Here is a 14650-nt window from a genome sequence, read left to right on the forward strand (position 1 = left end):
TAATACCTGTGCAGATGTATAGTATTGAATAGGCCATATATTACTTTTAGTCCTCTATGCCTTTCAGGCCCTGTAATGCAATTGACTCCCATAGAAGCCAGCTTAAGGCAATGAACATTGCCGAGAGCCCTTGGCTATGCAAAGAACGCATCACAATAATAACTTGGAAAGGACATCAGTACAGGGCAAGCAGCCTGGACCAAGGTTGGAATGTAAATGAGTAATAACACAGATTTGAAGAATGGAAATTGCAGGTTTGGGCTGACTGCTGTCTGTACCGGGATGATAATTGTATAAATTATATGCTTGGTAAACAGTAATTATTGAGCGTTTGGCCATTTGAGGTACAGAGTCTTAGAAGTGCATTACTTTTCAATATTTCCTTGTGCATAGAGTTGTATGGTTTGTTTAACTTTGCAAACAGTGTTTTTTGAGGAAAGAGGACATCATTTCAAGGAGTCTGTGAAAGGCAGAAATCACATGGAAAAAGTGTTAAGGTCCAAAAAGTCAAATTCATTTCATGTGTTAAGAGGTTTCATGATGCTTGTATCTACACCAATGTAGATTGTTTTATACATCCGTTGGCGTCTCTATAAGCTTCAATATGAGGTCCTAAACTTACCATGGAAGTTTACCCTTGTTGCTGCGTGGGCTAACATAATCAAAATGTTGGCCTTTTGGTAAGTTGAGCCAACGGTTGAGCCAATAGCATGTGGAGCAAATTGAAGTGTTTTCTTCCAAGGCATAAGGCAAGGAAGGCATTATCACTGGGATATTTGATTTATTTCACCTTTATTTAACCAGGTAGGCAAGTTGAGAACAAGTTCTCGTTTACAATTGCGACCTGGCCAAGATAAGGCAAAGCAGTTCGACACATACAACAACACAGAGTTCCACATGGAGTAAAACAAACATACAGTCAATAATACAGTAGAAAAATAAGTCTATATACGATGTGAGCATCTGAGGTGAGATAAGGGAGGTAAAGGCAAAAAAAGACCATGGTGGCAAAGTGAATACAATATAGCAAGGAAAACACTGGAATGGTAGATTTGCAGTGGAAGAATGTGCAAAGTAGAAATAAAAATAATGGGGTGCAAAGGAGCAAAATAAATAAATAAAATAAATAAATACAGTAGGGAAAGAGGTAGTTGTTTGGGCTAAATTATAGGTGGGCTATGTACAGGTGCAGTAATCTGTGAGCTGCTCTGACAGCTGGTGCTTAAAGCTAGTGAGGGAGATAAGTGTTTCCAGTTTCAGAGATTTTTGTAGTTTGTTCCAGTCATTGGCAGCAGAGAACTGGAAGGAGAGGCAGCCAAAGGAAGAATTGGTTTTGGGGGTGACCAGAGAGATATACCTGATGGAGCGTGTGCTACAGGTGGGTGCTGCTATGGTGACCAGCGAGCTGAAATAAGGGGGGACTTTACCTAGCAGGGTCTTGTAGATGACATGGAGCCAGTGGGTTTGGCGACGAGTATGAAGCGAGGGCCAGCCAACAACAGCGTACAGGTCGCAGTGGTGGGTAGTATATGGGGCTTTGGTGACAAAATGGATGGCACTGTGATAGACTGCATCCAATTTATTGAGTAGGGTGTTGGAGGCTATTTTGTAAATGACATCGCCGAAGTCGAGGATCGATAGGATGGTCAGTTTTACGAGGGTATGTTTGGCAGCATGAGTGAAGGATGCTTTGTTGTGAAATAGGAAGCCAATTCTAGATTTAACTTTGGATTGGAGATGTTTGATGTGAGTCTGGAAGGAGAGTTTACAGTCTAACCAGACACCTAGGTATTTGTACTTGTCCACATATTCTAAGTCTGAGGTAACAACAGGGCCTGGTCTATGATAAAAAAAATTACAAAGTGTTTGTTAGGAAGTCTGTTTTAAAAGATGTTTAAAATTATTAAAAGACAAAAAGTGATAATGATTGTGTTGATTTGTGTTTGGGAAATAAATATAGACATGGTTTTATATCATATTTAATTCAGTAGAGGAATTTGTAGGCAGTTAAACGTAGGCTACCCTGTCCCATGGCTCAACTTACCCCATACCTGGGGTAAATTATGCTAAAAGACCACTTTTTTCAGGCAAACTATATTTTTAAAGCTGTAATGTTGACATTAATTCTGATTATTTCCAGGGATACTAAACATTCTGTTAAAAAGAATACTATATTTCCCTTGACAAAGCACATTTTTTTCCCAACTTCCCCTTCTCTCCCCTACTATTAAAATGGAGCACGTTGATTATAGCTTTATATTATAGCTCTATACCAGGTGATGTCAGAGAAACTCCCCCAAAATTGTCAGACTCCAGCCACTCAATTCACAGACTGTTCTCTCTGCTACCGCACGACAAGCAGTACCGGAGTGCTTAGTCTAGGACCAAAAGGCTCTGAACAGCTTCTACCCCCAAGCCATACGACTGCTGAACAGTTAATGAAATGGCCACCCAGACGATTTGCATTGACCCCCTTTTTTACATTTTTTTTACACTGACCTTCTTGCACCGGCTCTATGCACATTCACTCTACCAACACACACACACACACACACACACACACACACACACACACACACACACACACACACACACACACACACACACACACACACACACACACACACACACACACACACACACACACACACACACACACACACACACACACACACACACACACACACACACACACACACACACACACACACACAAGCCTGCTGAAGTAAAGGGGCTTCATACATTTTAACCATGCTAGTATTTTTGTTTTACTTTTTAACTATTTATTGTTGGGAAAGGGCTGGTAAGTAAGCATTTCACGGTAAAGTCTACATCGATTCTATTCGGTGTGTGACAAATACATTTGATATGTCCAGCCTGAACAAATTTAGTTGTAGCCTCTCAAGACTCTCATGACTTCACTTACTCTTTGACATATTTTTATTTACACTTTTTGCTCTGTCAATCATTCACTCACATTATGGGACTGTTCCCAATTCCAAATAGGTTATGTAGTGCTGTATGTACCCTACTGGAACATAATAGAACAGAATAGAATGTAGAATTTACTGTCACTCCATTCTTGCTACTATCTGGTTATTCAGGTTAAATGGAAAGGATCTTTTGGATCTGGTGTTCCTGGCTCTAGGACAGAGACATCTGGATCTGGTGTGTCAGGCTCTAGGACAGAGAGATCTGGATCTGGTATGTCAGACTCTAGGACAGAGACATCTGGATCTGGTGTGTCAGGCTCTAGGACAGAGAGATCTGGATCTGGTATGTCAGACTCTAGGACAGAGACATCTGGATCTGGTGTGTCAGGCTCTAGGACAGAGACATCTGGATCTGGTGTCCTGGCTCTAGGACAGAGACATCTGGATCTGGAGTGTCAGGCTCTAGGACAGAGAGATCTGGATCTGGATGTCAGGCTCTAGGACAGAGACATCTGGATCTGGTGTGTCAGGCTCTAGGACAGAGAGATCTGGATCTGGTATGTCAGACTCTAGGACAGAGACATCTGGATCTGGTGTGTCAGGCTCTAGGACAGAGAGATCTTGGTTCTGGTATGTCCGACTCTAGGACAGAGACATCTGGATCTGGTGTGTCAGGCTCTAGGACAGAGACATCTGGACCTGTTGTGTCAGGCTCTAGGACAGAGACATCTGGATCTGTTGTGTCAGGCTCTAGGACAGAGACATCTGGATCTGGAGTGCCAGGCTCTAGGACAGAGAAAGATCTGCTCATTTGGGTTCCAGTATGATGTCAAAATCTCCCACACAGGTTAATGTGTTGGTTGGTACTCAGTGTCCTCCATATTGCTTGTGAGTTGAATTGAGATTTAGTTCTGTTCACCCACCATATACGCCTTCCAGGGATGTCATGGGCCTGGCAAGCAACTGTCAGGCTAATTGAGTTGTAAAAATATCAAATCTAAATGGTGTTTATGTTGCTTTCATCTGTCTCACAGGTTTTGGACCACAATCCCACTTGGATTTATGTTAAAAGTTGAGTGAAAGAGGGGCGCTGGTGAGCAGCAACATGTGAAGATGTGTTTTCTTGGTGCTTCTGTCTAGGGCAAACAATTTACTATTAATACTTGACCAACACCTCAGGCTCTAGGACAGAGACATCTGGATCTGGTGTGTCAGGCTCTAGGACAGAGACATCTGGACCTGGTATGTCAGGCTCTAGGACAGAGACATCTGGACCTGGTGTGTCAGGCTCTAAGACAGAGACATCTGGACCTGGTGTGTCAGGCTCTAGGACAGAGACATCTGGACCTGGTGTGTCAGGCTCTAGGACAGATCTGGATCTGGTGTGTCAGGCTCTAGGATAGAGACATCTGGACCTGGTGTGTCAGGCTCTAGGACGGAAACATCTGGACCTGGTGTGTCAGGTTCTAAGACAGAGACATCTGGACCTGGTGTGTCAGGCTCTAGGACAGATCTGGATCTGGTGTGTCAGGCTCTAGGATAGAGACATTTGGACCTGGTGTGTCAGGCTCTAGGACGGAAACATCTGGACCTGGTGTGTCAAAATGTTTACTATTATTACTTGACCAACACCTCCCACATTAATTTTGTAACATTTAATTTGGAATCGAACCCAATTTATGGAATCGAACCCAAGGATTTTACCAGGCGGTCAAGCATAGCCAAGTGTATGCTCATCTTAAGTCTGGACATTGTAATTACTTCGCTACTACTGTCTGTTTATTGCCTTTACCTCCCTAATCTTACCTCATTTTCACACACTGTATATGGATTTTTTCTATTGTGTTATTGACTGTAAGTTTGTTTATTCCATGTGTAACTCTGTGATGTTGTTTGTGTCGCACTGCTTTGCTTTATCTTGGCCAGGTCGCAGTTGTAAACGAGAGCTTGTTCTCAACTGGCCTACCTAGTTAAATAAAGGTTAAATAAAAAAATTAAATAATAAAAATAAAAATAAATTTTCCAAGAGACCATTCTCCGGTCCAGTGACCATGATAAACTAAAGAGAGGATGGGTAGACCAAATATTTCATTCCAACTTTGGTGCTAAGGCCAGAGGGGCAGCCATCCTTATCAGAAAAGGCACCGTGTTTGTCTCCTCCAAAGTAATTTCAGATACTAATGACAGATACATGTATATTATAGTGATGGGGAAATTGTTTAGCACACAGGTTATTCTGGCTAACCTCTGTGGTCCTAATTGGGATGATGCTCAATTTTTCTCTGACCTCATCGCAACACTTCCTGACCTTAACTCATCATTTGACATTGTGCGGAGATTTCAAGTATGTATTGCATCCAAGTCTAGACATATCCAGACCGAAGCCCAACAATGTCATTTCAAAATCAAGCGCAGTAATCAACAAATTTCTAGAATCCTATAATTTGTCTGATCCATGGAGGAGCAATCCCACTTCTAAACCGTACTCCTTTTTTTCTCCTGTCCACCGCTCATACTCTAGGATTTAATTTTTCCTGCTGGACAATAGCCAATATCACAGCATCATTATTCCAGACCATTGCCCTGTCCAGCTAGATATCTGCTTTCCTGAAAGTACTGTGTCACAGCACGTGTGGCGACTTGACCCACTACTACTATCCTGTAGTGCCTTTAAAAAATACACAGAGTATCAACTCACATTGATGCCTTGTTACAGAGCAACTGCACCCCTGTCTCACTCTACTGTGTGGGAGTCGTTAAAAGCATATCTAAGGGGCTATATTATTTCATACACAGCGTATGACAACAAACAGAGCACCAAACACTTATCGGAGCTATGTCAAGTCATTCTAGATGTGGACTACAGATATGCCTCTTCTCAGACTCCTGAACTGTACAAAGAGAGACTGCTACACCAATCGGAATTTAACAATCTTTCCACCAAACAGACAAAAGCAGCTTCTGTTTAACTGTTACGGCTAGACGTGCCTCAACAACATCCGGTGAAAAGCGCAAAATTCAAACTACAGAAATAATAATATTTAACATTCATGAAAATAAATGTGTAATATATCAAAATAAAGCTTAACTTCTTGTTAATCCAGCCGCTGTGTCAACATTTAAAAACATTTCAACCAGGCAGGTGTGACACAAAAGTCAGAAATAGCGATATAATAAATGCCTTACCTTCGAAGATCTTCTTCTGTTGGCACTCCAAAAGGTCCCAGTTACATCACAAATGGTCCTTTGTTCAATAAAATCCCTCTTTATATCCATAACAACTCAGTTTAGGTGGCGCGATTCAGTCAATAATCCACCGGTTTCCCTCCATCAAAATGCATACAAAATGAATCCCAAACGTTACTAGTAAACTTTCCAAACAAGTCAAACAACGTTAATAATCAAACTTTAGGTACCCTAATACGTAATTAAATGATACAATTTAAGACGGAGAATCGTTATTGTCTTTACAGGAGAAAAATAATAACAAAGAACGTGCTCTCACCCACACGCTTGGAAACACTACAGCCAAAATTGGAGCCACCTAGAAAAACTTCAATTTCTGGCTAATTTTTCCAAAAACCATCATGAAACTCTTTCTAAAGACTGTTGACATCTAGTGGAAGCCCTAGGAACTGCAATCTGGGAGGATTTTGCCTTAAAATAAAAGTGAGAGCCATTGAAAAGAGTGGTAGGCTGAATATTGTTTTTTGGGGTTTCGCCTGCCACATAAGTTTTATTATACTCACAGACATTATTTTAACAGTTTTAGAAACTTTGGAGAGTGTTTTCTATCCAAATCTACCAATTAAATGCATATCCTAGCTTCTGGGCCTGAGTAACAGGCAGTTTACTTTGGGCCATCTTTTCATCCGGATGTCAAAATACTGCCCCCTAGCCCAAAGAGGTTTTAAGTCGAGGCAAAAATTCTATGAACATGTGGAGAAAGCTGGCAGGTTGTTATCTCACCAGCTTAGACAATCCGCTGCAAGCAGCACCATACCTGAAATCTGTGTTGCATCTGATTTAACGTCCACCAAACCCAAAGAAATCAACAATCAATTTAAGCAATTCTATTCTGCTCTTTACTTGTCAGAGGCTCTCCTGACATCTCGTATGCATGCATTTCTAGACATTCTGGACATTCCCTGTCTCAATTCAGATGAAAAAACCAACACGGATGCCTCAGTAAGTGATGATGAAGCACCTCTGGCAATCCAGTCCATGCAGAGTGGTAAAGCCCCTGGGCCTGATGGCTTCCCTATTGCATTTTATAAAGCATTCTCCTCTAAACTATCCCCAATCCTCAGCTCAATATACAATGAAATAATTTCTAGTCAGAAACTGCCACAGACACTTACCCAGGCAATTATTACGGTTTTGCTTAAAAAAGACAAGAATCCCCTAGACTGTGGCTCATAGTATCCTATAAGCCTTTTGTGCTGCAATTATAAATTCTCCCTAATGTCCTCTCGCGCCGTTTAGAGACAGTGATGCCTAATATAATTAACTCTGACCAAACCGGATTTCTCTCTGTTAAGCAATCTTTCTATAATATGTGGCGGCTATTTAATGTTCTTTATTCTGCCCACTCAACTCTACAGCCAGAGGTCGTCATCTCTCTTGATGCTGAAAAGGCTTTCGACCAGGTTGAGTGGGAATATCTATTTACAGTACCAGAGAGATTTGGGTTTGGCCCGTCTTTCCTTTCCTGGATTAGGATTTTGTACTCATCCCCAGTGCCTTCTGTTCACACCAACAATGTTACCTCCAGGTAATTCCCTCTCCACAGGGGGGCCAGGCAGGGTTTCTGTTTATCCCTTTTCCTATTTGATATGGCTATTGAGCCTCTTCCTATTGCCCTGCTCCCGGAGGAGAGGATTAAGGGGCCACATATCTCACAAGGTGTCCTAAAATGCAGACAACCTTATTTTATGTATCTCTAACCCTGTGGAGTCTATACCCTATTTCTTGGACATGCTACAATGTTTTGGGACATTCTCTGGTTATAAGTTAAACCTAACAAAAAGTGTGCTCCTCCCCATTAATCAGTTAGCAGACGGAATTGGGTATGCCAATTACTCATTTAAAGGTACAGCATCAGGTCTTTACTCATTTGGGGATAAAGGTCACACACTCATTTAAGGCTCTGTTTAAACCTAACTTCAAAACACTCCTGGAGTGCACTAAGCAGGATTTCATAAGGTGGTTGTTTCTTCCCATTTCATTAACAGGTTGCATTCGTTCTGTTAAGATGACTGTACTACCTAGGTTTTTGTACTTATTTGAAATTCTACTAATTTTTCTGCCAAAGTCGATGTTGAAACAACTGGACAGCTACATGAAGTCAAATCCACGAAATCCACAGGTTTATCTAGAGGTACCTAAACCCAAAGGCGGGTTGGGCCTTCCCAATTTCTTTACTACTACTGGTCAGCAAATATCTAAATGTGTTTATTGGGTTTCTACATTTGAAAACAAGGATGGCCCAACTAGGGCCATCATGGAGTTATAGTCAAGTCTTCCAACTTCTCTGGTCCCGCTCCTGTGCTCCCCAATGACCATGAGATCACTGGTCACCATAGCAGCACCCACTCGTAGCACGCGCTCCAGCAGGCATATCTCGCAGGTCATCCCCAAAGCCAATTCTTCCTTTGGCCGCCTCTCCTTCCAGTTCTCTGCCTCCAATGACTGGAACAAACTGCAAAAATCACTAAAGCTGGAGACTCTTAACTACCTCACTAGCTTTAAGCACCAGCTGTCAGAGCAGCTCACAGATCACTGCACCTGTACATAGCTCATCTGTAAATCCAATCTACCTCATCCCCATACTGTATTTATTTACCTTACTCCTTTGCACCCTAGTATCTCTACTTGCACATTCATCTTCTGCACATTCTACCATTCCAGTGTTTAATTGCTATATTGTAATTACTTCGCCACCATGGCCGATTTATTGCCTTACCTCTCTTATCCTACCTCATTTGCACATGATGTATATAGATTTTTCTTCTGTATTATTGATTTTATGTTTGTTTATTCCATGTGTAACTCTGTGTTGTTGTTTGTGTCGCACTGCTTTGCTTTGTCTTGGCCAGGTCGCAGTTGTAAATGACAACTTGTTCTCAACTGGCCTACCTGGTTAAATAAAGGTGATCTGGCCTACCTGGTTAAATAAAGGTGATCTGGCCTACCTGGTTAAATAAAGGTTAAATAAATCAAATAAATAGAAAACCTTGGAACCCATGTTTTGAACCCCATTGTTAAGAACTCCATTAAAATCTGGTCCCAATTCCAAAGTCATTTCAGCCTTAAACAAGCAAGCGACTTCTCTTCATTAACATCTAATCATCTAATCCCAGCGTCACAGATTGACACGGCATTCCAGTTCTGGCACAGGAATGGTCTGATGTTTTTTTGTGACCTATTTGTTGAGAATACAATCGTCTCATTCGATACTCTGAGGGTTGACCATAATATTCCCAATACCCACTTTTTTAGATACCTGCAAACTCGCAGCTTTTCCAAAAAACATGTCCCTTCCTTTCCACTCGAGCCCACTAAGTGTCCCGTCAAGAGGTGCTTAGACCTTAACCCTTATCTGAAGGGCACAATCTCCAGATTATACGACATAATACAGAACAATAATCCGCCTTCCTTTACAAATACAACATCTGCATGGGAGCAAGACGTAGGTGGCGAGCTACCGAATGATATATGGCAAAGTATTGAGCGTATCCACACCATTTTGCATAAGGGCTTATTCAGTTTAAGGTTTTTCACCGTCTCCATTACTCAAATGACAGTTTGCCAAAATTATACCCAAATGTTGACCCCAAATGTCTGAGATGCCACCAGAGTCCATCAACTGTAGGACACATATTTTGGTCATGTCAATCTGAGTGGCCTCTGGGAACCCATTTTTTGAGGCATTCTCACATATGTGTAATACAACTGTTAGCACCAACTCAGTCACTGCCATTTTTGCGGTACTTCCTCCAGACCAGAATGCTACCACTCATCGCTGCTAGCTCGTCGCCTGGTCCTCTGTCACTGGAAGTCTGCAAAGACACCCTTCTTTATGCAGTGGGTTAAGGAGGTGATGTCATCTCTGCCTCTGGAGAAGGTACACTACGCTTGGGTTCCAACAGAAGTTTGACTTAACTTGTACCCCATTAATACAATACCCGGAGAGCCTGTCTTTTACTTAGTGTAACTTGCATAGTTTGGTAAGTAGTCATGTTTATTCTAGTGGCTATTTGTGCTGATAAGAATATTTATTTAACTTTCCCCCCCGTTGTTTTTGTTTCTATTACTGCTTGTTTCTGTTTTTCTTTTCCTATTTAACTTGCCTATATAGATGCCTTGGTGGGTGGGTGGTTTGGAGGGAGGGGGGAGGGAGGGAGGGAGTGGAGGAGGCGGGTGGGTGGATTGGAGGGATGGAGGGAGGGAGTGGAGGAGGTGGGTGGGTGGTTTGGAGGGAGGGAGGGAGGGAGGGAGTGGAGGAGATGGATGGATAGGAGAATGAGGGGTTGGGGTTGTACTGTTTTTCCTTTCCTATTTAACTTACCTATATAGATGCCTTGGTGGGTGGGTGGTTTGGAGGGAGGGAGGGAGTGGAGGAGGTGGGTGGTTTGGAGGGAGGGAGGGAGTGGAGGAGATGGATGGATAGGAGAATGAGGGGTTAGGGTTGTACTGTTTTTGTTACATCTGAATCTCTAAATTAAGTAATAAAATAATGTTCAGTGAAAAACATACACAATTCCTTTACATTGATGACTTTTTGCTAATCCAATTAGTTTTCCATGTTGATTCAATCTCATCCCATCGATTTTTTTGTTGTTGAAATTATATGTGGAAACATTGTTGATTCAACCAGTTTTTGCCCAGTGGGATGTGTCCAAGGAGGAACCAATCACCCTTAATTTCCTGGCCAAAGTTTTACCCTGAGAACGCAGAGGAGTTGGTTAAGGACACCACTCAGCATCTCTTCTCCCTACAGGTGAAAACGATTGGCACACTCATTCCTGCTCATCAACTCAATTCATATCTATATCAATGTATGAAAGACACATGTTTAAGGTAGAGCTGGCCACCAATATGGGAGCCTAGCTCTAGTCATTGTTTGAAGGAGGCTCATTTTCAATACTTTTAATCTAAGACTTGAACAAGTGTATATTTCTCTCTTCGGATATTAAAATAAAATAAAAATTGGTTTGGATTCTTCCCCATCTCCTTCAATAACCATTCAACTTTACCTCAGGGGCCTGTCCATAAAATGTATCTCTCTCTGATCATTGACACTTCCTGACATATCTGCTTCTTTTAATATTTTAATGTTTACAAACCTGAAATCACCAAAGACTTCGGCTAAGTCCAAAATGGCAACCTATTCCTGACATGGGCCCATAGGACTGTGGTCAACAGTAGTGCACCATCTAGGGATTAAGGTTCCATTTGGTAAGCATTGTTCTTCTAAATCCTGCAGATTGCTCAGGAGGGTGAAGAAATTTCACAAACTTTTACAGATGCACAATCGACAGCATCCTGTCTGGCTGTATCACCGCATGGTACGGCAACTGCACTACATGCAACCGCAGGGCTCTCCAGAAGGTGCTGCGGTCTTGCCCAACGCATCACCGGGGGGGCAAACTACCTGCCCTCCAGGACACCTACAGCACCCAATGTCACAGGAAGGCCAACAAGATCATCAAGGACATTGCCTGTTCACCCCACTATCATCCAGAAGGCAAGGTCAGTACCGGTGCATCAAAGCTGGGACCGAGAGACTGAAAAAGAGCTTCTATCTTAAGGCCATCAGACTGCTAAATAGCCATCACTAGCCGGCTTCTACCCGATTACTCAACCCTGCACCTTAGAGGCTGTTGCCCTATATACATAGACTTGGAATCACTGGCCACTTTAATAATGGAACACGAGTCACTTTAATAAATGTTTACATACTGTTTTACTTATCTCATATGTATATATGATTATTTTGACATTCTTTATTTAACTAGGCAAGTCAGTTAAGGACAAATTCTTATTTACAATGACGGCATACCCTGGCCAAACCCTAATGATGCTGGGCCAATTGTGCCACCGCCCTATGGGACGCCCAATCATGACCGGTTGTGATACAGTCTGGAATCGAACCAGGGTCTGTAGTGACGCCTCTCGGGAGCCCTGTATATACTGTATTCTCTTCAGTATTTAATCAATGCCACTCCGACATTGCTCGATCTAATATTGATATATTTCTTAATTCCATTATTTTACTTTTAGATTTATGTGTATTGTTGTGAATCATTTTTAGATATTACTGCACTGTTGGAGCTAGGAACACAAGTATTTCGCTACACCCACAATAACATCTGCTAAATATGTGTATGTGACCAACAAAATGTAATTTGTTTTGAAATGTAAAATGCGACTGACATTCCTCTCAGAGCATGCTGCTGCATTAATGTCTGTCTGGGCAGTGACAGTGCAGCTTTTAAAAAATGTGTTCAATCTTCCCAGTGTCTTTACTCACTTCGCTGGCCACTTTTAAGAATGTTAAAAGAAATACTGAGGTGTATTTCAGGTCAGTTTACTTCAGAAAAGCTTTCAATGTTTCAGTGAGAATCATATAGTCATTGCAGACCTTGAGACAGCATGAAGAGACATTTGGCTCTTTAGGCACTCAGCCCATGAATGTAATAATACTCCATTAAATAAACGGTTATGGGCGTTCTCACAGTTCTTTGAACAGTGATCCCATTGAAATGGGCATTATAACCCAACTGAAGCTACATCACTGATCTCTTCAGGCAGACTGCCAATAGAGGGCAAACTTTCACATCTAGTTTTTCAGGTTACTACAGTGTGAGCGACAGAGCCCTCTCAGCCAGAGCCCTCTCAGTAATACACTTTGCCATTATCCCTCTCTGATTGTGTTCAGCCATGTGGAATCAATGCACTGCATATTACCACTGTTCTTCCTCCCCTGTCCTCACACTATGTGGGGGAATTCCTTCCCAGTCCTGACAAACACTGTTGTGTCCCAAAACGCATCCTATTCCCTATATTGTGCATTACTTTTGACCAGACTACCCATCGACATCAAAATGATCAGAAACATCCAAAATATTTGTATTTATTTTGTAGTCTGAACAAGCATTTATTTTGTCTTTACATTTTTTTTAACTAGGCAAATCAGTTAGGAACAAATTCTTATTTTCAATGGTGGCCTAGGGACAGTGGGTTAACTGCCTTGTTCAGGGGCAGAACGAAAGATTTGTACCTTGTCAGCTCTGGAATTTGATCTAGCAACCTTTCGGTTGCTGACCCGTTAACTCTTCCACCCTATTTATTGCTATCTTTACCCATGATTATTATTATTGTTTTTATTGTTGTTACCTCAGAGGCCTGTTAGATCCACAACTGGAAAAGACGTTTAAAGACCCTCCGCAGGTAGTCTTCAGATGCACTCCCAACATCCGTCAAATGGTGGTGAGGTCCACCGGTGCCACGTATCATCTTCCTAGACAATGTGGCGGACCGTAATTATAGATGTGGCCGATGTACTCAGTGTAACTTAACGAACAAATGCACAATGTTCAAGGGCGTCATTACGTTTTCCACAAAAAATGTGATGTACCTGATCTAGTGTACTTGTGGCCTATGCTATGAAGGAAAAACAAAAATGAGCTCTGTAAACAAGAATAGCAGAACACAGGCGTTATATCAGGACACTTGACCAGAGAAACCCTGTGGCTGGGCATTTCGTGGAGGCTCATCACAATAGTAGCTCTTAGATACATTGGTGTCGAACATTTTAAACAATCCTGGGGGGGGCGGGGGGGCGGGTTATACTGATAATCTATTATTGAGAAGAAAATTGTAATAGATCCACCGTTTGTGCACCATCTCTCCTATAGGTGTAAACCAAGAGTTTGACATCAGACCATTTCTTACATGATCATGTCACTTTGACTTGTCGTGCCTTCCAGGTGTCCTACTTGGTCATTTTACATTGCATTGTTTCCACGCCCACCATGCGTCATGTGCGTAATGGTCATGTGAGGTCAAATGTGTATATTTTGGGGTTTGACCTGACCAAAATTGTCAATAAAGCTGTGAATTGGCAGCGTCAACAGTGTGCGTGTCTCCCACATGTATCAATGACCACATTAGGTGTTAAAAGCTCAACTAGCCACATTTATCAAATCTAATTTTATTTGTCACAGTCGCCGAATACAATAGGTGTCGGTAGACCTGACTGTGAAATGCTTAATTACAAACCCTTAACCAACAATGCAGTTCAAGATATAGAGTTAAGAAAATATTAGCTAAATACAATTTAAATAAAATAATAAGTAACACAATAAAATAACAATAACAAGGCTATATACAAGGAGTATGCATAGATAATAAACAGCGAGTAGCAGCAGTGTAAAAACAAAGGGGGTGGGGGGGTGGGGAGGGGGGGTGTCAATGTAAATAGTCCAGGTATCCATTTGATGAATTGTTCAGCAGTTTTATAGCTTGGAGGTAGACGCTGTTAAGGAGCCTTTTGGACCTAGACTTGGCGCTCCGGGACCACTTGCCGTGTGGTAGCAGAGAGAACAGTCTATTACTTCGGTGACTGGAGTCTTTGACAATTTTTTGGGCCTCTATAATGTGTAGTTGTGTCAGACTACACAATGCGACAAATGTTTCAAGCTGAGGGAGCG

This window comes from Oncorhynchus masou, chromosome 25 (genome assembly GCF_036934945.1).
Source record: "Oncorhynchus masou masou isolate Uvic2021 chromosome 25, UVic_Omas_1.1, whole genome shotgun sequence".
Lineage (NCBI taxonomy): Eukaryota > Metazoa > Chordata > Actinopteri > Salmoniformes > Salmonidae > Oncorhynchus > Oncorhynchus masou.